The 24454-nt window shown below is 48.3% G+C and overlaps 1 protein-coding gene and 1 non-coding gene across 2 annotated transcripts in view; both read left to right on the top strand.

The window, feature by feature from the left end:
* GAS7 (growth arrest specific 7) overlaps nt 1–24454 on the top strand; it is a 196846-nt gene that overhangs the window by 91304 nt on the left and 81088 nt on the right. The gene's annotated exons all lie outside the window — the stretch shown is intronic.
* On the top strand, nt 11398–11469 carry TRNAY-GUA (transfer RNA tyrosine (anticodon GUA)). Its single transcript has one exon. It is a non-coding gene; the product is annotated as a tRNA-Tyr (tRNA).

The raw sequence follows: 24454 nt of genomic DNA, 5'->3' as shown, positions 1-24454 counted from the left end.
TTCCCCTGCCCCGGAGCCTTGCAGAGCTCTGCACTGCTTACACGAGGAAGGAATCCAGCCACCCTCACCTCCAGGCACCATGCTCCCAGAGTGCTGGCTCCCCAGCTGCTCAGTGTGTGATCCTATGGAGGAGGTGGATCTCTGCTCACTCTAGCAGCTGTGTCATCCACCTTTATACCCGATGGATGTGCATCTCGCCTCCCCAAGGCTGTGGTACCGGTTCACTTTCTCTTCTTCCTGCTCCATACTTGGCTTTGCCTCTGAACGCCTTCTCTGCCTCTCTGCCCAGCCGGTGATGCATGCCTCTCTCCTTAATCTGTATGTCAGCTTCCTTACTCACTGCCTCCCCTTCCAAACCTTCTCATCAGCTGTTGAGGCACCATTTTTCCATAGACAGAGTAGCATGGAATTTCCAGGGTCCACCCTGCTGGTTCCCAAACCTCATCCCATGCCTCTCTTCCGAAGAAGGTTGGAGCCAGGCTGGGGTGCTCAGCTCTGGGCGAGATGTAGTTGGTCACACGTTTTCAGCCCCTGGAAGCTGTGTCCTGATACCCCAGAAGTTGGTATTCAGTTCACCCACCAGGTGTGTTAGTAGTAAGAGGTCTTAGCAAGAGGGTGACTAATACAGGGGTTTGTTGTTCAGTCGCTCAGTCATGTCTGTCTCCCTTGCTGCCCCATGGACTGCAGCCAGCCAGGCTCCTCCGTCCATGGGATATTTTTCCCAGGCAAGAATACTGGAGTGGGTTGCCATTTCCTCCTCTGGGGGGATCTTCCAAACCCAGGAATGGAACTCGTGTCTCCTGCATTGGCAGGCGGATTCTTTACCACTAAGCCACGTGGGAAGCCCTAATACAGGGTAAAAGTGCTAATTATACCTTTAGTCTAGGATGGTGGTATTCAGTTCTTTAACACGAGGGCACCCTCTCTTCAAATGACTGTTTATGCAGGTCCACAACAATTAAAACCAGGAGCTACACACTGGTGGCTGGTGGGAAAACTCCAGGGGCTTTTGGTGGTGGTTTTGTTTTTGTTTCTGCCTATGGTTTCATTTAAAAGTTTTTGAGTTGATTACCAACCTCCAAAAATCTACAGATTTTATAGTAAGAATTCAAATCTCCAGCCTCTCTTGCAAAAAAAAAAAAAAGACTAGTTTAGACGACACTGACCCCACTGTCCTGCCTGGCATCAATATGCTGATGATGATGGAGGGTGTTCTAGTTTGACCCAGTCCCCACCCATCCCTATTGATCGCCAGCACTGAAAGCTATAATGAAACAGTTGCCAGTATTTGTGTGATGTTTTCCTTAGGGTTCAGTTCAGTTCAGTTCAGTCGCTCAGTCGTGTCCGACTCTTTGCGACCCCATGAATCGCAGCACACCAGGCCTCCCTGTCCATCACCAACTCCCGGAGTTATATGAAATAGACCCTGCACCCATGTGTATGAAAAGAAGGAAAGTGAGAGGGCCAGTGGTTTCCAAGAAAATACTAAAGAATCTTATTTTGAAAGTGAATTTATCAGTCTCCTAAAGATGAATTTTTAAGGAATAGACTTAGAACAGGTGCTTTTCTTTTTTTGCCTTGAAATCAGTGGTTCTCAAAGTGTGATGCCTGAACTAGCAGTCATATCCCTTAGGATTTTGTTCAGTAATGCAGGTCATTAATGGTGCTGCCCAGACCTGCTGATTCAGAAATGCTGAGGGTGGAGCCCAACGGTCTGTGTTCTGATGGCCCTGCTGAAGAAGCTGAAGGCTGAGGACCACTGCTCTGAAGCTCAGAGCACAGACAGGCTTCCAGCACCCTGTGTTGTCACTTTCCATCCTTTCAAGACCCAGAAGGGAAGAAAGGCAGGGATCCCTGACCGAAGAGAAGGAGTTGAAGGTTTCACCTGACGCCACTCCAGGCAGAGTTCTGTGCGTGTCATGAGGGCAGGAGGGGTGCCTCTGGCTACAGAATCTCCACAAATCCCAGTTTCCTTTTGTCCAGCACGTCCATCTCTGCATCCCATTGGGGACAGTCGTGGTGAGGAGCCCTAATGCCTTTGACCATCCTGGGGAGATGCATAGTCACTGGGCTGTCTTCCCAGGGAAACAGCAGCGTGTGACCCCAGCAAACAAGGCCCAGGAATGAATGACATGGCGAGGGCCCAGATTGGCTGAAACTTACCATAGATGACCAGGCATGCACAGGCTGGGAGTCCTTAGGTGGAAATGTTAATAATATACCAGTGCTTTTAACACTCCGAGGTAAGAGCCCATCACAGATGTATATTTCAGTTCTCTCCTTGGTAACTCAGGCTGCTGTCGTCGTAGCTGATCACTTGGCTTCTGTCCGCTTTCTCTCTGGGTAAAGGCTTTAATGACTTCAGTGGACAGCCTAGGTGAGCCAAGAGAGTACATTTTTTCCTGAGTGCCTTCACTTGAAGGGCACTAGGCCTGTGAGATGCTTGTTTCAGAGACCCTGACGGAGCCGCTGATGACTTCTTTGCCCCCGGCCCATTTTGTTCATTTGTGATTTGGGGGCCCCTGCAGCTTGTGGTGTGTAAGAGCCCTCCCAGCATAAAATAGGTAAACACGCAGGCTGTGTGTCTGCCTTCTGCCTTCCCCCTTCCTCTCTTCCCCTTCCCCTCCCCTTCGTGCCATGGTGACCCTGGAAAATTAAGAAACCCACTTTCTTAGGGGGCTGACAGTCTTACTCAGAAACTGAAGGAGCTCCATTGATTCAGCAGTACTTGTTGGGTGCATTTTCTTTGTCTGGGGACAGATTTGAGTAGGACTCTGTTCATGTTCTCAGGAACCTCAGGTGAATAAGCCATGACGACCACTCATCATCGACCCCCGAACAAGGCAGCCGTGGCAGTGATGAGAGGATCAGGCCGGGGGAGGGAAGGTGGGGCTGGTGAGGTGAGGATTAGGGGGGACACCTCCTGGGAGACAGCAAGAAGTGAGAAGGCTGGCCCACCAGACAGAGCAAGATGGATCTCCATGCTGGCTGGAGCATGCTGGCCAGGATGAGCCTTAATTCATGGAGGAACCGGGGAAATGACTGGGGTCAGGTGGGCAAGCATCCACCTTGAAGACAGGACACTGGGCTCAAACCAGTTCTGTGTCTTGTTAGTGGTAAGACCTTGGTTTATTTGATTCTAAAATGAAAATGATTTGATTAGAAAATGAATACTTCTCTCCCGGGATTCTTGTAAAGGTCACATAAGCCACAATAGATATGTTACTGACCCACGATTGATAGCACTTAAGCAAGGAAGAGCTCCAGAGAAGATAAGGACAAATGGTGAAGTGCAGAGAGGGAATCGATTTTGCAGGAAAAAGAGACCTGGTCCTTTGTCCTCCTTGTTATCCAACGTGTGTGCTCAGTCATGTCTGACTCTTTGTGACCCCATGGACTGTAGCCAGGGTCTTCTGTCCATGGAATTTCCCAGGCAAGAATACTGGAATGAGTAGCCATTTCCTTCTCCAAAGCATCTTCCCAACCTAGGAATCAAGCTGGCATCTCCTGCATTGCAGGCGGATTCTTTACCACTGTGCCACCTGGGAAGCCCAACCTGTCTCATTTTTAGGAGCTTAAAGTCAGGGTTGGAAGCATTCTCTCCAGGTGTCCTGGCTGGTGGCAACAATTCAAATGAAGATGCATGCGGGCCCCTTTGGGAAGGTTGACAGGCCCTTGTGTAGGGCCTTGTGTAGGTGGGTTCACAGCTCTTGTGCACGGCCGTGTCTGTTTCTTGATCTGGTTTGCTGGCGGTCACCAGCTTCCCAGGAACGCTGGTGATGTAGGTGTTTCTAGGCCCCAGATTATACTGGCCCCTTCTGCTGGTCCCCAAAATCCTAGTCTTGCCCCATGGAGCATGCTGATTCCCTGTCACGTGCTGTTCTTCTTTCTCCTTCAGCGAGCTTGGTCTGTGTCAGGAAGGTCATACGGTGTCACTCTGAGAGGTTAGCCCACAAGCTGTGCAGCAGGAGTGACTCAGCGTTGGAGACCTCAGCTGATGAGTTTCCTGAAGGTTGCTCAGTGATTTCATGGGGATGGGACAGTACAGAAGCACAGCTGATAATTACAAAGTTTCTTCCATCATTTTTGCCCTCTTATTCGGTCTTTGCAAGAATTTTGTGCAGGGGGTGGTGGTATTTCCATTTTTGCATGTGGAAAAGAAAAAGAGGTTCAAAGAGGTGAAGTGACTTGCCTGAAGTTATATGGCTGGTACGCTGTAGAACTTACACATGAACTTCCTCTGCCCTGGCTGAAGGTTAGAAGCTAGGTTTAAGGACAAGCAGAGGCATGTCTGTGGGCATCCAAGTGGTTTGTGGGGGTTGCCTCTTCTCTTTCTTATCCGTGTCCACAGCCCAGACATCGTGCATAACCTTCTTTAGGGAGCCCCCTTCGCGAAGCGGAGGCTGCGGTTCCTCGAAGCCTCTGGAATCTTCCAGGCCTCCTTGTTGGAATGGAGCTTTGCATTTCAATGAGTGGAAAAAAAATAAGCAGAAGAGGCTTTGCCAAAAGGGAAAATCAAGTGCGTTTATGACTCCTCTTTGTGTGCACAGATGTTTCCTCCCGGGTCACCCCCCCCTTTGCGGGGACTCACTGGCCACAAACAGATGGGAAGTGGCTCAGGGTTGAGCTGAGAGCCAGACTTGTTGGCAAAGGTCTTCTTGCATGGAGCCGTGTGGGGGTCAGCCTGGGGAGGGGTCCTACGTGGGGTTTGGGTTCTGCCATGCCAACTGGCCGGACCTAGTTCTCCAGCCCTGATGGCAACATTAGCACCAAGGCTTAGGGCCAAAGATCAAGGAGGAGGAGGCTTGGCGTCCAACCTCAGTCTGCTTCTGAGCCTCAGTTTCCCCGTCTGTAAAATGGCAACATGACATTAAGTTATCTCTACAGTCCTTCTGATCTCTTAATTTTTGTGTCAGCCCTGCATTGGTTGAATAAGTTCTTTACTGTTGCTCATTTTGTCTTAGTTTGTTTTCTTAAAAATAAAGACACCCCCCCACCCCAAATCTCCCTGTCATTTGAAAGATAACACTATGAACACTAATCTGATAAATAGTTTTCCTTTTAGGGGATGGCAAACGAGGTGGGATATGTCAAGGGGGATTTTATTAGCAAATGTTATCTAAATATTTTGTATTCCCTGGTGGCTCAGCGGTAAAGAACCTGCCTGTCGATGTAGGAAGTTCGAGTTTGATCCCTGGGTTGGGAAGATCTCCTGGAGAAGGAAATGACAACCCACTCCAGTATTCTTGCCTGGGAAATCCCATGGACATAGGAGCCTGGCAGGCTGCAGTTCATGGGGTTGCAAGAGAGTCAGATATGAGTTAGCAACTGAAACAACAACAAGAAGTGAGATGGGATATATCGAGGGAGTCTTTATCAGCAAATATTATCTAGATATTCTATAAGGCTATATGCATGCACTAACTCATAATGAAATAAGTTAAAGAGTTTTTTTAAATGCACTTAAAATGAATATGCTCATTATAGAAAACTTGGAAAATGCAGAAATAAGAAAAAATAGTTAGCATTCTTTTCTGTTTTTTTTCTTTGCTGTGCATATTTTTCTACATAATTCGGATCATATGGTACATTTAACATTGTATATGCTGATTTGGGGGGGAAGGCACTATTTACGACTACATCTTTAAAATAAAGAATTTTTAATTTTTAAAATTAAGAACTCAAAATTTTGAACGTGATAAAATAAATTGCAACAGCTAGAGGAATCCCGCAAAACAAAGAGAGCCTTTGTAACGTTTTCATGTGTTTCCTTTGTGCTCTGCTTGGAGTTGGGGGGAGCGTTATTTTCCGTGGTTGAGATCATGCTGCATACTCTCATTTCTAAAACTGGAACCGCTCAGAGAAGATGATATAAAAGAGGGTTTTGATGGCAGAAAGCATTGGCTGTTGGGGGGTTTATGAGTCTTTCCGGGTTTTGATGGCAGAAAGCATTGGCTGTTGGGGGGTTTATGAGTCTTTCCGGGTTTCGATGGCAGAAAGCATTGGCTGTTGGGGGGTTTATGAGTCTTTCCTGTTTAAGGGTGTGGAGGAAGATTTGGTTCATTCAATGTGAGTTTTAAATGTGCAAAAGATCATCACCCAAGTTCTTTGGCAGAGAAGGTGGCCCCTGTGATGCTCCCACATCACTTGGACCATGGTAGATGAAGAAACAATGACTTTTTGTTGGGTGTGTCTCCCAGCGCAGCATCCACAAAGCTTCAGTAGCTGCTCCCCCCAGCCATTGGCTTGTGCTTGGACAGAAAAGGTGGCATCAGTTACTGATGCGCCCCACATGTGGCCAGAGGCTTTGTCTGTACTGGCCTTAAAGGATGTTGCAGGAGAAACTTGTATCATAGTTCCAGCATGGGAGGAAAGCTGCAGAGGAGGACCAAGGGAAATACTCGGTACCAAACCTCACAGCTGGACAGTGTCCCAGACTGCGCAGTTTGTTGGATTTCTGAGTTGGGGGGCAGTGCACTAAGAAATGCATCTAGGAGGTTTCCCTGGTGATCCAGTGGTTAAAATTTCGCCTTCCAGTGCAGAGGTGGAGGTTTGATCCCTGGTCGGGGAGCTGGGATCCCACATGCCTCGTGGCCAAAAATCCAAGGCATGAAACAGAAGCAGCGTTGTCACAAATTCAACAGACTTCAAAAATGGTCCACATTAGGGGAAAAAAAGGCATTTATATGGTTATTCCCCTGGCAGCATCTTCTTAATTTTGATTTCTCTCTCAATGTCTGAAGAGTAAGTGGGTGGTGTCTTCAACTTGCATGTCTCCAGGAACATTCCTGTTTCCTTCATGACAAATATTAATATAACTCAGCTGGATATGTACATCTTGAATGTCTTAACTTTTTGGACAGAAACTCACATTTACAGCTCAGTCTTTTCCATCATTCAGCAAATGTTTATTAGACACAGGGAAGAACAAAACCATGGTCATGCCCATAAAACTTTGACCTCAGTAGGATGTGTCTTCTAGCACTTTCAGATGGTCCATGCCAGGCCCTGGTGAGCTATGAGCGAAACAAAGCCTTCCCCACATGGAGCTTTTTATTCTAGTGACAAGTGTTCTCTGACTGTGAGTAGGAGCAGAGGAAAAGTCTGGAGAAGGACTGATTTCCTAAATAGCATTTCTCTTGTGCCTGTTGGTGTGCATGACTTTTTATTATGTTTTATTTTTGTCATTGATTGTTTATTTTAATATATTTGTTCTGGTCTTTTCTAATGGAATACTACTTAAACTTACATTGATTCATTATATCCTTGCTTTCTGTGCTTTTCAGTTTTGGGTGATCCTTTTAAGTTTACTTTGCACTTTGAAGTGAAGTGAAGTGAAGTCGCTCAGTTGTGTCTGACTCTTTGCCACCCCATGGACTGTAGCCTACCAGGCTTCTCTGTCCATGGGATTTTCCAGGCAGGAATACTGGAGTGGATTACCATTTCCTTCTCCAGGGGATCTTCCCGACCCAGGGATCGAACCTGGGTCTCCTGCATTGGAGGCAGGCACTTTAACCTCTGAGCCACTTTACTGATTTAATATTTTTATTTATCCACAGCTGCTAATGTGGCTTTAAATGCGCAGTTTTCATATAATCATTTCCTCATCCCTTTTCTTCGTCATGTCATCCTTTCTGTTTTGCCTGTTTTTTTCCATTACAGTTTTTCTGTTCCTCTCTCAGAGGTCACAACTTCTTACATTCTAGCAGTTTCCTGCCATTTTAAATTACTTTTTGAATTACTTTCTGAGATGTGCTCTTCCTTTGGGCCTTTGGGATGGTGTTTCCTCACTCATTTCCCATGTGTTTCCTCTCTGTTTAAACTTTCTTAACAAGGCAGGATCTGTGTAGACTCGGTGTTATACCAACAGAGTATAGATCGTCTGCCACAGGCTCTGGCACTCTGTAAACTCGGGGGAAGGTGGAATCCCTTTTCACGTTTGCTCACCTGCAGGTTCAGTGGTGTACCTACATCTCCCAGTCCGGTTCTTGTTTTCAGATTGGCTGTCACCTGCTGCATTGTTCCTGTACTGCCTGGTTCTCTGCTCTTCCAAATGGGTGGAGGGCATGAGAAACCCAATCTCGCCCCATCCCTGCGCACTGCTGCCAGGGCGCCCCCCAGACTTGACCTGTGGGATCCATACTTCTCCCAATAACCGACACCCCTCCCAGGCCCTGCACCCGCCTGCACCGCCTGCTGGCTCATTTTCCAGGCATCTCTGTGATGAAATGGGTGGTGGAGAAGGAGGAGCAGCCCTCAGGCTGCTTCTGAGCCGCAGGGGCTGACTGTTCAGTGCTCGAGCGGGCGCAGATCCTGTGTATCACATCAGGACCCCAGAACGATGAGGGTGCCAAGTGCATCTCAGATTAGACACAGAGCAGTGAAGGTGTGAAGGGCTGTTTCCCCTTTCACAATAAGTCTGTGCTTTGTAAGATTTTCTCCATTCACTCCACTGGCCTTAAGGGTGATTGTTGTTCAGCCACTACGGTGAGGTCAGGTGTCAGGTATCTGACTCTTTGCAACCCCATGAACTGCAGCACACCAGGTTTCCCGGTCCTTCACTATCTCCCGGACTTTGTTCAAACTCATGTCTGTTGAGTTGATGATGCCATCCAACCATCTCATCCATCTCATCCTCACCCTTCTTCTCCTGCCCTCAATCTTTCCCAGCATCTGGGTCTTTTCCAGTGAGTCAGCTCTTCGCATCAGGTGGCCAAAGTATTGGAGCTTCAGCTTCAGCATCGGTCCTTCCAGTGAATGTTCAGTGAAATTTCCTTTAGGATTGACTGGTTTGATCTCCTTGCAGACCAAGAGACTCTCAAGAGTCTTCTCCAACACCACAGTTTGTAGACATCATTTCTTCGGCATTCAACCTTCATGGTCCAACTCTCACATCTGTACATGACTACTGGAAAGCCCATAACTTTGACTATACAGACCTTTGTCAGAAAAGTGATATCTCTGCTTTTTAATACACTGTCTAGGCTTGTCATAGCTTTTTTTCCAAGGAGCAAGCATCTTAAAGGTTCTGGAGGATTTTTTTCCTTGGATTCTGATTGCCACTATTTTTGGATTTTTCGTAGCTTGGGTGGGTTTTATCTTTTCCTCTTATTGCCGCTTTAGCCCAAGGTTGACAGAAGTGTTCACGGGGCTCCTGCCAATGCCCCTTCCCACGGGAAGTCCCCTGCATTCCTCTACTGTCCTCTTGGTGCTCCCTGTGGTGATTCAGGCCCACACCAGGCCCTCATTCCTGCAGTTGTGGTTCTGTGGTCACTAAAGAATTCCAGTTTGGTTTTCTGGGATTCAGAAAAGAACCACCTAAACCACTGCCTGGATGCTGCGTACTAGTTTTACACATAGCCTGAGAGTATGTTTCTCCAACTGGGCTGAGTTTACAACTAAGGATATACAAAATGATCTTAGATGATGATCATTAAGTTTTTAAGTTCCACTGATTTCACTGTGTAATATAAAAAGGAATCCAAACCCAATCAAATCCATGGTTTTTAGATATTATTGCTTTGGGCCAAGCTAAATTCAGGTTCCACGTAAGTCTGTAAAAAAGCAATTAAGGAGGGACTTCCTTGGCGGTCCAGTGTCTAAGAATCCACCTTCCAGTGCAGGGGACCAGGGTTTGATTCTTGGTCAGGGGAACTAAGATCCCACTTGCTGCAACGACTGAGCCCACACGATCTAGAGCCCATCCTCCACAATAAGAGAAGCCTGCGTGCCGCAATGAAGACTCTGCAGCCAAAACACCACCACCTACCAATTAAGTAAATCATAGTGTAGCTGATGCATGATGATGGAAAAGATTTGATAGCAGAATGTGAGTGACTGAGGTCTGGGAGATGCTAGGTGGGGGATCCCATAGGTCTAAACTGGATCTGTTAGGAGGCCTTTTAGACAAACCAGGTGCCATTTCTGATTATGTCCACCTGATCTGGGGACTCCTTTATGATGGGGTCACATCTCCCTTAGGAGGGGCCTTGGACCCCACCATGTTGAATGCAAGGAACTGGCTGCCAATCACTTCACAGGAGACATTGTGTGGCCAGGTAGGCTGGGCTGGCCACTCTCTACATTCAGCCACGTCCTCTTTGCTTTCTTCTGAGGAACTTCTCTCTGAATGTTCCCTCGCTTCGCTGTTCATCCTCAGGCTCACTGACACCTTGTCTGCCCGTGTTCAGATTTCTATACCCACCTTACTTCCATATTCCTCTTTCTGAGATTAGCAGGGGAAATAGCCTCTCTGTAGTCAGCAAGCGCTTTTTTCATTATCTCACGTGGACACTTAACTCCACATTTCTCCTTAAGATCCCCTCCACATCACTTCCTGTGACTCTGACTCTCAGAACCTGCATCCATCCATTCCCCGTCATGTAGCCCCTGCATGTGAGGCATTGGGCCGGTTTGGAGGGGGAACAGATTAAGACCTGGGGTTTTTTCTTTGCCTCTAAGAGTCCCGAGAGAGGCCCATGGCGATGGAGGGCATGGAGGTGGGATGGATGCATTCTCCTGCGACTTGAATGTGATACCCCCTCCTCCCACCCCAGTAGGTTCCCCTGTGCATCCTTTCTGCATGAACTCAGCATTGACCTGGAGCAGCAGTGCCCAGTCTTTTTGGCACAGAGTTTCCTGGAAGACAATTTTTCCACAGACTTGAGTAAGGAGTGGTTTGGGGAGGATTCAAGTGCATTACGTTTATTTCACACTTCACTTCTGTTATTATTACATTGGCTCTACCTCAAATCATCAGGCTTTAGATCCTGGAGGTTGGGGATCCCTGACCTATAGGATTTCACCGTCGTCTCCATGCAGGTGCTCCAGTTCCATGTGCTGGACCAAGTGATCACTTTGAACTTGGACGTGTCAACAACAGACTCCACCACAACCCCCCAAATGGCTCTTAATGGCTGGATCACTGGGCGACTGGTTCTAGCTTCCCTTGCTCCCTTTGGAGTCAACTTTTACTATTTCTCCTTCCCGTGACGTCTCATCAGTTACCGAAGCTTATTCTACTTCTTACTTAGTGTCTTCCTGCTCCAGTCAAGCCCTTCTTTTCATCGCTGCTGTCCAGCAAATTCTGTATCTTCTGAGGAGCCGCCCCTCCGCCTCCCAGATGAAAGTGCTCTGCCCTCCTCTGGATTCTGAAAGATCCTGTTGTCCGCCAACTTATCAGTTGGTGCTCCTTACAGACTCCTCTGTATGGTTCTTCTCTTTTTTCTTTAACACTTGTGTTTGTCTGTGGCTTATTACCTTCCAAATTTTTAGAAGTCAGGTCCTACATGTAATACTTGCGTGCGTCATCCACAGCATTCAGGAAGTGGTCATTAGTAACTTGATTACTTATGAGCTTGATTAGTTATAAGTTGCTTGATGGATCAGGTGCATTCTTCCCTGGTGGCTCAGATGGTAAAGCATCTGCCTGTAATGCAGGAGACCCAGGTTCGATCCCTGGGTCGGGAAGATCCCCTGGAGAAGGAAGCCAAGGGGCTGCATATGGGGTGCAGGGGTGTCTTTGAGACCCTGTACTATAGAGACTCCACAGGCTGGTGAATAATTTCTCCCTTCATCACTTTGAAGCGTTTAGAAAAAGTGAGTCATCACCATCCCCAGATGTTCTTTCTTATTAATTATCATTACAAGACAACACACTTTGTCCAACAGGGTCCCTCAGCAAATGTGGCCTATTTTGGTTGACAGAGTTCAACTTGACTGAAAAAAATAATAAGTACAGGAGGGTTGGTTGCATCTAACTCCATTCAACTTGGGGAAAATAAAGCTTGGTGGAAATGATTGTGGGTCCTTTTGCTTTTGGATCATGGGGCTCCATCGGTAGAGACATATTTATTTTCAGGGACCAGAAGGAAATGAAGAATTTGTGCTCTTTCACAGCCAACTGTAATGGTAGAGGACTATTCGTAAAGCAAAAGAGATATGACTTCTGGATTGAATGCTAGGATAACCCCAAAGAGGAAACCTATTAGAATGTGTATATGAGTAAATGTTAACTTGGGTGAATCCTAAAGACCAAAATCTCTGCAGAACTTTTATTTCTGCTCTATCTAATTCAGGTCAGAGCAGATCAACCTCCTGGATTATAATGGTCCAGAAGGGGCCCTTGCCTCTGGCTGGAGAACCGCCATGATGGTGATTTCTGTGTTGCTTACGTCAAGGCATTATTGTCTGTGGTTGTATCAGCTCGTCTTTGTGGTGCAAGGTCAGAGCCGCATGGGGGCTGAATGGCCTGAAAAGGGTCCCCTCTTTGCTGTTATAAAAACAGGAAGTCATGGGCTGTAAAAACTTCCATTGACATTTTAATTCCAGAAAAACCAGAGTGCTGTCACTTCCCTGGTGGTCCAATGGCTAAGAATCCACCTTCTAATGTAGGGGGCCCAGGTTCAATCCCTTATCAGAGAACTAGATCCCACATGCTGCAGTGAGGAGTTTGCATGCTGCAAGTAAAGATCCTGCATACTGCAATGAAGTTCGAAGATCCTGAATGCCGCAACTGAGTCCTGGCATGCTGGAGGGGGTTGCCATGCCTTCCTCCAGGGGATCTTCCCATCCCAGGGATGAACCCAGGTCTCCCGCATTGCAGGCAGATTCTTTACCATCTGAGCCACCAGGGAAGCCCAGCCAAATAAATAAATACATGTCTTTTAAAAAATCAACCCCAGAGGGCTTGAAGGTAAGGGTCTTGGCTGTCTAGGTGCAAATGAAGTTTCCTCTCATCTTCTCCTGGGTGGGAGCCCATTTCCAGGAGCAGGGAAGGACCTTGCTTTGTATTCCAGGGCCTCGCTGGTCCCACAGCTCAAGGTGTGGGTTTGCGCCTGGTCTTCCCTTCCAGCCACAGAAAGGAGATAATCCAGCAGCCAGGGGAGGACCCTCACCTCTGGATATGTGCTCACATCTTTCAGTGGCTGGTTTGGGACCATTTCACAAATGTAGATATAAGCCTATGTATTAACTGCGTGCATGCCATGTGCTCAGTCGTGTCCGACTCTTTGTGACCCTGTGGACTGTAGCCCGCCAGGCTCCTCTGTCTAGGGGATGCCCCAGGCAAGAATACTGGAGTGGGTTGCCATTTCCTTCTCCGGGGGAATCTTCCTGTCCCAGGGATTGAACCCAGGTCTCCCACATTGCAGCCAGATTCTTTACCATCTGAGCCACCAGGGAAGCCCAATGAGTGTTATCTCATTGTGGTTTGAATTTGCATTTCCCGGTTTCCCTAATGACTAGAGACATGAATGTTGTTTCACTCACTTATTGGCCATTTGTGTATCTTCTTTAGAGAAATATCCTTGTAAATTCGGGTTGTTTGTTTTTTGTTGTTGAGTCTAAACTTTTTTGTGTCCAGGGAAGCTGCAGTGCTGACTCCTTCAGCCCCTGCTGATGATAACAGCATCAACAGTAATAACTCACATCTGCCCTGCTACTGTGCTAAGTATTTACATGGATTCTCTCCCCCTTTTAATCCTCACAACAACCTTTTGGGAGAGGTTCTCTTTCTCTTTTACAGTTGAAGGAACCAAAGCTTAGAGGTCTTGCCCTGTGTGTCACAGCTAGTAAGCAGTGAACCAGAAAAGACATGACCTTGATCAGACTGTGTCCCTAGTCAATAGAACTGATGTCCCAGCCCCAACCAAGGGCTGGCATTGAAACCTACTTAGACACTTCATTCATGTGTTTGAGAGAAGTGATGATTTATAGGAAACCACCCAGTCCTTTTTTTCCAAAGAGTCAACTCTTTGCATGAGGTGGCCAAAGTATTGGAGTTTCAGCCTCAGCATTAGTCCCTCCAATGAATACCCAGGACTGGTCTCTTTTAGCATGGACTGGTTGGTTCTCCTTGCAGTCCAAAGGACTCTCAAGAGTCTTCTCCAACACCACAGTTCAAAAGCATCAATTCTTCAGCACTCAGCTTTCTTCACAGTCCAACTCTCACACCCATACATGACCACTGGAAATACCATAGACTTGACTAGACGGACCTTTCTTGGCAAAGTAATATCTCTGCATTTTAATATGCTATCTAGGTTAGTAGGGATTGGGGGCAGGAGGAGAGGGGATGACAGAGGATGAGATGGCTGGATGGCATCACCGACTCGATGCACGTGAGTTTGGGTGAACTCCAGGAGTTGGTGATGGACAGGGAGGCCTGGCATGCTGCAATTCATGGGGTCGCAAAGAGTCGGACACGACTGAGCTGAACTGAACTGACCCAGTCCTTGGGACCTTGGTCCCTCCAGAAAACCATATTTATTTCGATGTCAAGAATCAGTGTCTGAAATCCCTAAGATTTGCATCTGAAAGCGAACCCAGAAAGGCAGGGCGCTTGTAAGTGCTAAACCTTCATCTGTTCCAAAAAGCTTTGTAAGCGGAGTGACAGGATAGATTCACCAAGGTGCCAAGTCCTTGCCAAACTCATGTCATTGTTGGAGACAGTGTTGCTCTCGGAGTCCAGTCCTTTCTTCACATGAAACCAACAGATCTGTGGTCCCCAGCCTGTTTTCGTCTGAGATGCCTGGCATCGCCTCCTCTTTTATCCTCTATCTATCTGTCCAGGTTTGGGAGTGACGAGGGCAGAGTGAAGGCAGAGAACCCTTGTCTTGTTTCTCCAGGAGCTTCAGCTTTTCAGCCCTGGACGGGTGTAATACGATGGTTCTTTGGGAGGGCATTCTCCATCCTTTTTACGTTGGTTTTTATCTGGCCTTGGGTTTGCACAGCTGGGGCCGGAGCCGGGGCCAGAGCCGTGACTTCGGTTTGGGAAGAAGTTGGCGGAACATTCCCTTGCAGGGCCTGGGCAGACCCAGGGAGTCCCGCCTAAAATACAGTGGACAAAGGAGCTCTTGTCCACAGGCCTGGGGGTGGGAGGCAACTGGTCAGTGACACAGGCTTGGCCATTGTGTGTCCTGACCTCAGCCAACTTTTTTTTAGCTGAGAAAGGGGAAAAAGAGAGAGTGCAAAAAAAAGAAAGCAAGCAAGCCTCCAGACCCTTTGCATCTGGAAAGTCCAGAATGCATCGTTGATTTCCTCACAAGAGCTGGAGCAGATTTGGAAGGAACTGTGCAATGTAGTGGGTTCTTTGTGAAAGAACAGTGGTGTGAAAAGCCACAGGAACATCCTCCGGGCTGCTCGGAGCCCTGACCTGGGGTAGCTGCCCGCCTGGGCCTCATTTCCCGCACAGGGGGCCCATGGTGAGGAAGCTGGCAGCCCGGAGACCTCACACAGGATCCTGAGTTTGCAGCCCCCAGAGAAGATGAGCTCACCTCCTATGGTAAGACTCGATCTTGCTCACCTGCCGACGTGTGGGCAGCTGGCTTTTCTCTGCTTGTTTCTGGGATGAGTTCGTCATTGCAGAGAGGCAGTTCTGAGAACTCTCTGAGATATAGGCTCCCAAATGCTGAGTTTACAAAGTCTGGAGTGTCAGGGGCACCTTTCATGGGTCTGAGGCCAGAGTGATGGGGGGGAGGGAAGGTATGGGCTGATGTTTGAGAAAGCAGGGAAGGAGGGGGAAAAGACGGAAAAGGGAATGTTTGTGGGGGGAAAGGGAGTCTTGCCTCCATCTTGCTACCTGGGAAGGCAGTTCAGTGTGATGGAGAAGCAGTGTGGTGACGTGAGTTTCTCTACGATGGGGATTAGAGTTCAGGTCTTGCCTCCATTGCCTAACTTCTCCCACATCCTGGTTTCTGCCCACCTCCCAACCCCCTACTGCATGACCCAGTTCCAGCTGGGACAGTGGGCAATAAAAGTCCATTAAAGGACACATGTCCCCAGAAGGTAGTTGGGTGTCTGCCCAGTTAATCCAGTATTGACACTAGGGTTCCAGGTTGGGCTCGTTGCTTCTGTCCAGCTTGGTGGTGGCAGCAGTGACCGCCCTACAGACGATGGATGTTCCAGTACTTTCTACCCCCCTGGCTGGGTCAGAACCAGCATCTCTGATTTTGGCATGACTTCTGATAGGGTCCTGCACCTGTAAGGAGGAGGAGAGTTGATGCTTTTTAGCCTCTGACTGGTCATGAGACCTGCTTTCAAAAGTGCATCTGAATTACACCAGGACCTTTGCAGTGGAGAGCCTGGCTCTAGGGTGGGGCCCAGGACCCTGTGTTTCTAACCAGCTCGCAGAGGACTCCCCAGCTGCTGGCTGAGGGACCACACTTGGAGAAGGACCGTTGTAAAGAACCCAGACACTATCCGTCCAAGGCCGACAGTTACTGTCGCTCAGGACCTGGCTGCAGAGCACTGGGCGTGTCTGGCCATGGCTGTGGGTGGCAGCAGGGAGGTTTACAGGGAAGAAGGGATTAGCAAGGAGATGAACACTGAGGGGCATTCAGGGAGCGGAGAAGAGCCCGGTAAAGCTCTTGGCAAGAGAACGAGGTGTGTGGGGCACCAGCCATTGGCAGGTTACAGAGTGAGTGGTGAGCAGAGGCCACTGTCTGCCGGCAGGTTCAGAACAGTTTCTCCAGAGCCTGCCTTGGTTATGGGGCAAATTCTAACTTCAGATATCTAGAATCTCAGAACACCAGCTGGATGTCTGGTTTTAGGCAAAACAGAGAGCTGTAGGAGTGACAGGGAAGGGGCGGACATGGGCCATCAGGACATAACTCACTAGAATGTCCCATAGTGAGAGGCAGAATCACTGAACTCCGAGGCAGTGAGGCAGAAGTGCAGGTGTTTGAGGTTAAGGCAGCATTCCAGGCTGTCCCATACCTCTGAATCCCATGTCTACCCTTGAACATGACTTTTTTCCCTCCTACAAATATGGCACATCCCTCAAAGAGTTATACTAACATCTAGGATCGTTGAGGATCAGGCTGTATATTTTAAGCAGAAACAAACTCAACCCTGGACACCATCTTGTCCAACTTCCGTATTCTTGAAATGAGGAAATTCCATACCAGCAGAGATGAAGTATGTTGCTCAAGATCTCACAGCGAGACAGGGGCCATGCTGGGTCCGTATTCTGTTCACGATGCCCCAAGAGCGGTGGTAGACCCCAAACCTCAACGGCCATGTCCTTGGATGTCCCACTTGTCTAGTTTCATAGGCACCAGGAGCTGAGCTCCAAAAATGGCAGCTGACTTGGGTTGGTTGGAATCACACCCCTCCTGACTCACAGTAACAGTTCCAACCCCTCTTAGCCTTAATCTCCCTCTGGTGCTCATGGTTCTGAGCCCATTAGGAATCACCGGGAACAAGTTCACAGAGTTGGAAGTCTTTGATTGGAATCCTTGGGCGCACACGTCGTTGGCACTGCACAGTAACTGGAATTCGTCCTTACGGGGAGAAGACTGGTCACCCCAGGTTCCTTGTGGTCCCTGTGGTCCTGAGAGCAGAATCCACGAAGCTGGATCATCTGGATCTCGGCCACAGACAGAGCATCAGAGACCCTCACCTTTGTTCCCTGGTGAGCTCTACTCTGCCTCCCTTTCAGACAGTACCAGCTTTCCCAGAGGAAGCCTGCTTTTGTCCCCGGAGCAGCTGCGGGCAACAACTGTGTCACCTGTCTTTGAAGCTCCTTTTCTGGCAGGCAGGCTGCTTTCCATGAGGTTCCCAAGCCTCTGACTGCCCGGACTAGCGACTTTCAACTCCCTGACTGACTTCTGAGCTTCTAAAATACATTTTGAACAGAACAGAATGCTTGGGAAACTTGATTATGGAGTTTTCTTCAGAGTCATAACAACTTATAAGAGTGCCAGGAATGGCATAAAGTATTTTGGGGTTTTGCACCTTAATACTGAAAGAAGGCTGTATTTCTTTTTCTTACTTTTTCCCTTTCCAGTACCAAGTGTTGGCAAAATTCTCTTTTTCCCAGGCTTTTTACTTTGCAAAGGGAAATTAGACTTGGAATCATCTAGAAGGGCCTTCACCCTACTAGGAGCTCCCTAGGGAGGGTGTTGCTTGTGGATGAGCCTCAAATGTCCTGCAAAAGTACCTTCTAGAATGGGATAATTGATGTCATTATAAAGTAGTATAGAAAATCTGGGATGCTTTTTTTTCTTTTTTTGGCCTTTTCCCCACTGGATCTTCTTCTAGTATGCATTTTGAGATCCTTTACAACGATGTTGTTCAGTCCCTAAGTTGTGTCCAACTCTTCGCAACCCCATGGATTGCAGCCACACTTCCCTCTCCTCCACTGTGTCCCAGAGTTTGCTCAAAGTCATGTCCATTGAGTTGATGATGCTGTCCAACCATCTCATCTAAGGGAAGTGTTAAACTTTACCCCAACTGCTTCCTCTGAAACATAGAGACATTACAGCCATGAAGAGGCTGGAACGGTGACCTGTGGCAGAAAAAGGAGACTTCAGTGTTCAGTCTCCCCATAGAGGTTTCAGGTATATTGCCCACAGTTCAGTTATCCAACCACTACTGTTCAGTCACTAAGTTGTGTCTGACTCTTTGCGACCCGGTGGACTGCAGCCCACCAGGCTCCTCTGTCTGTGGGATTTCCCAGGCAGGAATATTGGGGTGGGTTGCCATTTCCTTCTCCAGGGAATCTTCCCCACCCAGGGATCAAACTAACATCTCTTGTGTCTCCTGCTAGGCAGGAAGATTCTTTACCACTGAGTCCCTTGGGAAGTTTTGGGCATAGATTTTTATTTTAAAGAATTTTTTTTTTTATGTGGATGATTTTAAAAGTCTTTATTGAACTTGTTACAATATTGCTTCTGTTTTGTGTTGTTGATTTCCACCCCCCCCCCCCCCCCCCGCCCCACCATGAGGCATTTGGGATCTTAACTTTCCAATCCGGCATCAAACCCATACTCCCTGCATTGGAAGGTGAAGTCTTAACCGCTGGACCACCATGGACGTCCCAGACATAAATTTAATGATTTCCAATTGCTGTTAGTCACTTCACTGTTCTCTTTCCCACCAATCCCTAGTCTGCAAGAATGAAACAGTAGTTCTAGATCAAAGGAGTTTCAGATCTCTGCCTCTGGAGCCTAGAGGAGTTTGGGGGGAAATTGTGCATAAAAAGGTTTGGGGGGGCAATTTCATGAACATTTATGTTCCTCATCAGGCGGTTTCTGCCATCTCTCTTGTTTATGTGGTGGAGGCTTTTGCAAGTTCACGCCAGTCATTTAAATGCCTTGAGATTTCCCTCATGGTAGTTTTGGGCTCTGTTATGAAAGATGCTCCTTGGGGTGTAGAACCCCAGTGTTTGAGGGTTCATAACCCCTGGTTTCACAGATGAAGAGACAGAAGTCCAGGGAGGCAAAGGGGACCACGTGAATTACAGCTCGTTGCCTGGGAACGCAGCCTCTCTAAGCCTGGACCCCTGTGTTTTCTGCTGATGCTCCCAAAGTGGAGGTAGGATGTCAGAACAGCCCCTGCTATTTTTAATCTGTCAGGGGAGGGGTGGGAGGAAGGGAGCCGACATTCTCAACAGCCCATCAGGAAGCTGAGTTTGAATAAAATGTCTCTGTGAATCACAAGCTGGAGAGCAGAATCACTTGGGTTTTTCCTGCTCAGAAGTTGGAACCAGCTGCCAGGAGCTCACCACCTTGCCCTTTAGAGCGCGGAAACATCAGGATGAGACACACCTGAGACACGGGACAGGCCTTAGGGGCTTTCTCCGGGGTTCCCCAAGCCTTTCCAGACTCCGAGGTGGGGATACAGCTCTGGCTTCTGTCTTACTCCTGGAGCGTTCTCCATATTTCAGGAACACCCACAGGAACCCCCACCCCTCCCCCGCTACCACGTGGCCCTCAGCATGGCCAGGAGGACTCTGGTTTCCTGCTCCCAAACTCATCTGTAAGCAGCAAGAGGGATTGTAATATTCAGTGGCACGTTGATGCTGTTCAGTCAATGTAGAGATTCTCCCAGGAGACTCTGAGGAGTGAGCCCCTCTCAAATCCCAGCCATGCTGGATGGTGCCCCAGGAAAAATACCAGCCACTGAGAATTCCCCATCTCTTGCAGTGTCTTCTCTAAAACCCTGTTAATTGACTCTTCTGGTTTATATCTGTATGGAAGGGGCAACAATAACAAAATGTCTTTCCTCCAGGGTCGGTGAAGTAGGGCTCGTGTAAGAATATATGCAGGGCTGGTACAGAAGCCACTTCCAACCCTATCCGTTCCTTCTTACGCTCTACTGCTTGGCCCCCGGACACTGCAAGGCCATGAAGTGGCCTCTGAACCTAGAGGCTTCATTCATCCAATTCATTCTCATAATTTGTGGTATTGCTTGCAAAGCTTTTCATCCATCCTTGCCTCGCTGGAGACCCCATGGTTTCCAGCTGAGCAAGTTTTCCTGTGAGAGTTGACTTCCTGTACCCTTGCATGGGCTACATTGTAATTGTGTTCATCAAAATTCCTGGTTCACCAGATCACTCCCTTCCTTTTCAGGGTCAGAAAATACAGAGTTGATTGTTCTCTGTCCTCTGCCTATTCAGTCCTAAGAAACATGCCCAGTGAATTGATGGGCCCCCAGGGAGGCACTGGGTGGCGGGTGGGGTGGGGGCTTGCTGATGGATATTCAGAGTTCCCGGGACCCTCACTGAGTCTTCAGGAGCCAGACATGTCTGCAATGCTCAAAGTAGTTCAGCCTCCGGGCCCAGGGCTGGCAGCTTTGTGGGTGCTGGGAGAGAGCCCCCGTGGCACTGATGTTCACTTCTCAGAGTGGGTACCAGTCTCACCCACGGTGTGAGGCTACCTTTAGCGTCATCGTGGATGGAGAACAGTGGTGGCTTCAGCTGGGGGGGATTGTGGAAGGTAGCTGATGCACACAAGGAGTTGGAGTGCATCTTTTAAGCACTTGATTGGTAAATATCCTGAGCCCTTACTGAGAGCAGTGTATTTTGAGCGATTTCATTCATGAAAGACATGTGACACAGTGGCCGCATAGAATGGTCTCAGCATTTTCTACATAACAATCCAGAGGTGTCTTTGGAATCGTGGTCACAGAGGAGCTGAGGGCCTTTATTTATGCTGCTTTCCTGGAGACACCCTCCTCCTCCTCCCACTTAAAGGGCTGTAGCGCTTTATCCTTTCGTTGCTGTGTCAATGTGTTGTTAGAGGGTGTCGGCTTGCTGTTGGGCTTTGAAATCCCATTTTGCCTGGAGCAGTACAGGGCCTTCCTGTGTGTCTTCTTTGAGCTGAGGAAAGCTCCCCCCGCCCCAAAAATCTTGGTTTATAGTTTCTTTTCTGTTTTGGCTTTTGTTCTCGTTTCTTCGGGAATACCTGGCACCTTGGCCTGCTCTTCTGTTGATTCCGTTTTCATGTTTTCCCATTTCCTTTTGCATTCCGGGGGGGAAAAAATCTTCAGTTTGTTTTGTCCATAACTGATTCTTTTTTTTTTTTCCTTTTTTCAATACTGATTTTATATTCTGTTGCAACCAGTGTGGCTGTTCCTTCTGTCACTATCTTTTAAGTTTCCGTACTGTTCTGAGCACATTCTGTCCCTTTTTTATATCACTTTTTTAAACAAATTTGCCTTTTCTTCATTAGTTTGTTCTCTCCTTATGACTTTTGTAGCATAAATGCTGTACGTTTCTGTCCTCCTTTGCGGTCACTCAGTGGTTTCCTGGAATTTTTCTTCTGGAGATGAGATGAGCTCATGAGTAGAAATTTGTGCTGCTCCTGAGGCTTCCGGATGCTGTTCCTCAGTTTATTTCCTACACTTGAAAAAACACTGTATTATCTCGTCTCCCCACCTCCCTGTACTTGAACAGTCTGTTCAGTCAGATCCATGAAGAGCTGGGATGTGTTCACTGGTGTGTGAGTGTACGTGTGCACGTGTGTGTGCATGCATGCATGTGCGTGCTCAGTCATGTCCCAGTCTTTGTGACCCCATGGACTATAGCCTGCCAGGCTCCTCTGGAGTGGGTTGGCATTTGTTTTTTCTAGAGGATCTTCCCAACTCAGGATTCGAACCCAGATCTCTTGCATCTCCTGCGTTGGCAGGCGGATTCTTTACCACTGGCACATACATTGCTTGGACTGCTGTTCTCTGTCTACTTGTTTGGTGAGAAAGCCTCTCAAATCTGTTTGAAGCCTAGTTTCTGTTACAGTTCCCAGTTTCCATTCATTTATCCGTCCATCCATCCATCCAATATTCTGAATACTGAGTTTAGAGTAAAGGTAAGAACAAGATGGACAAGGCCTTGCCTTCCGGAATGTTTCTTTCTTGTGTGGCCTCTCTTCTGCTTCCACCTGCTTCTCCTCTGCCTCCTCCTTCTCCACCACCTCTTCTGCCTCTTACGACTCCTCCCCTTCACTCTGGCCAGGTCTCCAAATCTCTGACCCCTAGAAGACCCACTGGAAGACCACGAACATGCTGTCAACATCCATTCTCTTCCCACCAGCCTATAAAAGTACTGTGAGGACTACACTTCCCAGAATGCCCTGTGCTGTTGTCATGGGTCCCCCTTTCCTCCCCAGTTAGTGTCTGTGAGTTGCTCTCCATGGATAGAAAGGCTGCCAGAGCCAGAGAGAACAATACTTTCACCTGTGAGATAGAGGCAAGGTGCCCAGAATTCTCGTAGACACAGGCCGGTGGCATCAATGTGGAAGGCGGGGCCTCACTTCATGCCTGGTTTCTTAACCTGTAGCCAAAGATGCTCTTTCCTTGGGTAGCCGTTCCCAGCTTTGTGTGGGGCTCTCTCCACTCTGAACACATGTCAGCAGAAAGCGTGGGTTGGACTTGACTCTCCATCTCTGGCCCGACCAGGTCTTGGTCTTCTTGGTGGCTCCTTTGCAGCCCTGTCTCTAATTGGTTGGCCCATGTTGAGTGACAGTAGAGGCTGCTCCGGACCATTGGGTTCAGGACTGCTCTGGGCGCACCTGTAACAAAGTGGTTCCCTGGGACTTATGGCTCCCAGGCACCCCGGCCACATCTTGGCTGCCCCCAGGTGTCCCAGCTGGCCATGTGGTTGAGAAAGGAGAACTTGCTAGAGAGTTCTTTGTGGAGAAGCCTTCAGGCAGTGCCAATCACAGCCCTGGGCTCATTAGCAGTCATTGCCATGGCAACGGGTCTGCCAGAAAGTGGCTCGTTAGGCTGACAACTTCAGCGCTGTTATATATAGCTCTGGGTGTGTGGGGGGGTGGGGTGTGGGGGCTCCTGGATATGCCTTTCTTTAGCTCTTCTATTGCTTCTGGGTTTGGGGTGTGAGAAGACGTGGAATGGGGGGACCTTAAACCCGTCCGATCCGACTGCGAAATCGAGTGTCTGACGACCACCCGTTAGCACCAGCAAGGACCATCTGCTCACATCTGTGGAAGGTAAGAGCCAGGTGCTCCCGCAAGTCTCCTGAAGGGCGAGGAGTCCCGGGTTGAACTTGAAGAGGCTACCAGGAGCTGAGTGTTGGGGTTTGTACTGCCTGGAGGCTGCAGAGGGACACTGGGTCTCTCTTAAAATAGTCTTTCTGAAGGGTCTGGGCTAGGGGCTAGGAGTCTTTTCCTTCACACATAGCCAGGAAGCCAAACACTGTCTTTTTATAAATTGTTAATTTTCTGTTCCCAGTTTTGATTTCAGAAGTGATCGTTTCTCTCCATCACTCCCTCTCAGGAAAGCTGCAGACCCTCTTTTCTGAGTTCATTGAGTATGAGACTTAAGGATAACATGTTAAAAGGCAGCTTCCCAGGCTCAAGGTTGATTTGAAGTCAGGACCCCGGCATCCCAGGTGATGGATGGGGTGTCTTAGGGACCACACTTTGAGAAACACTGCTGTAGGAGGGATTTGTTTTTAATCTCTGGGTGACTTCCCTCTGTTCACCTGCTCTTCTGCCCCTCTCCCCCTCCCACCCCAAGGGGGAATCAGTAGCCATTACTAAGAGGAAAATTTTCTTCGGTTGTGTTGTTCTAAGTAAGGAGACAAGGAAGTCAGCCCACAGGCTGGGAACGTGACTGCTTGCACGTGGGTGGTGATATTTCTGCTCGTCTCCTGGGGAGGCATATGTTCGTTTGGAGACCGTGAGACAGGCAGGAGGATCAGGCTGGGGTGCCGTCCTCCTTGGGTGGGATCTGGGATGTCAGGTGGTCCAGGTGGAGATTCGGAGCTGATCACAGACAGCTGGGGAGAGATGGGCTGAGGGTAGCCAGGATTTGAGTAACTGGATGGAAATCTCTCGAAAAAAGCTAGTATTTTAAAGTTTGGTTTCACCAGTTAATTAGCTGTGCAGCTTTGGGTGAGATATTAAACTCTCTGAGTCTCGGATTCCTCCTTTTAAAATGGGGGAAGAAAATGGCATCTCTGCAGCAGGCTTGTGGTAATGATTAAAGATAAGTGTGTGAGGCACCTGGCCCAGTCCTTGGTGCACGGTAAACATTTGGTAAGCAGTGGAAGTCTTTATAGGTGATTGCTAATGGGGTCCGAGCTCAGATGTTTCTTGAGGACCTTCTAGACTGGGCTTCTGAAGTCGTGTGGAACCTCTGCATGTTCTTAGGAAATAGGGTGAGTGAGTAGGTGAACACATGTCTCCATTTGAAGCGGGTGGAGGGGGGTAGA

Source organism: Capricornis sumatraensis, chromosome 8 (assembly GCF_032405125.1).
Source record: "Capricornis sumatraensis isolate serow.1 chromosome 8, serow.2, whole genome shotgun sequence".
NCBI classification, from domain to species: Eukaryota; Metazoa; Chordata; class Mammalia; order Artiodactyla; family Bovidae; genus Capricornis; species Capricornis sumatraensis.
Note: the sequence above shows the minus strand (reverse complement) of the source record. Positions and strands in the feature narration are given on the sequence as shown.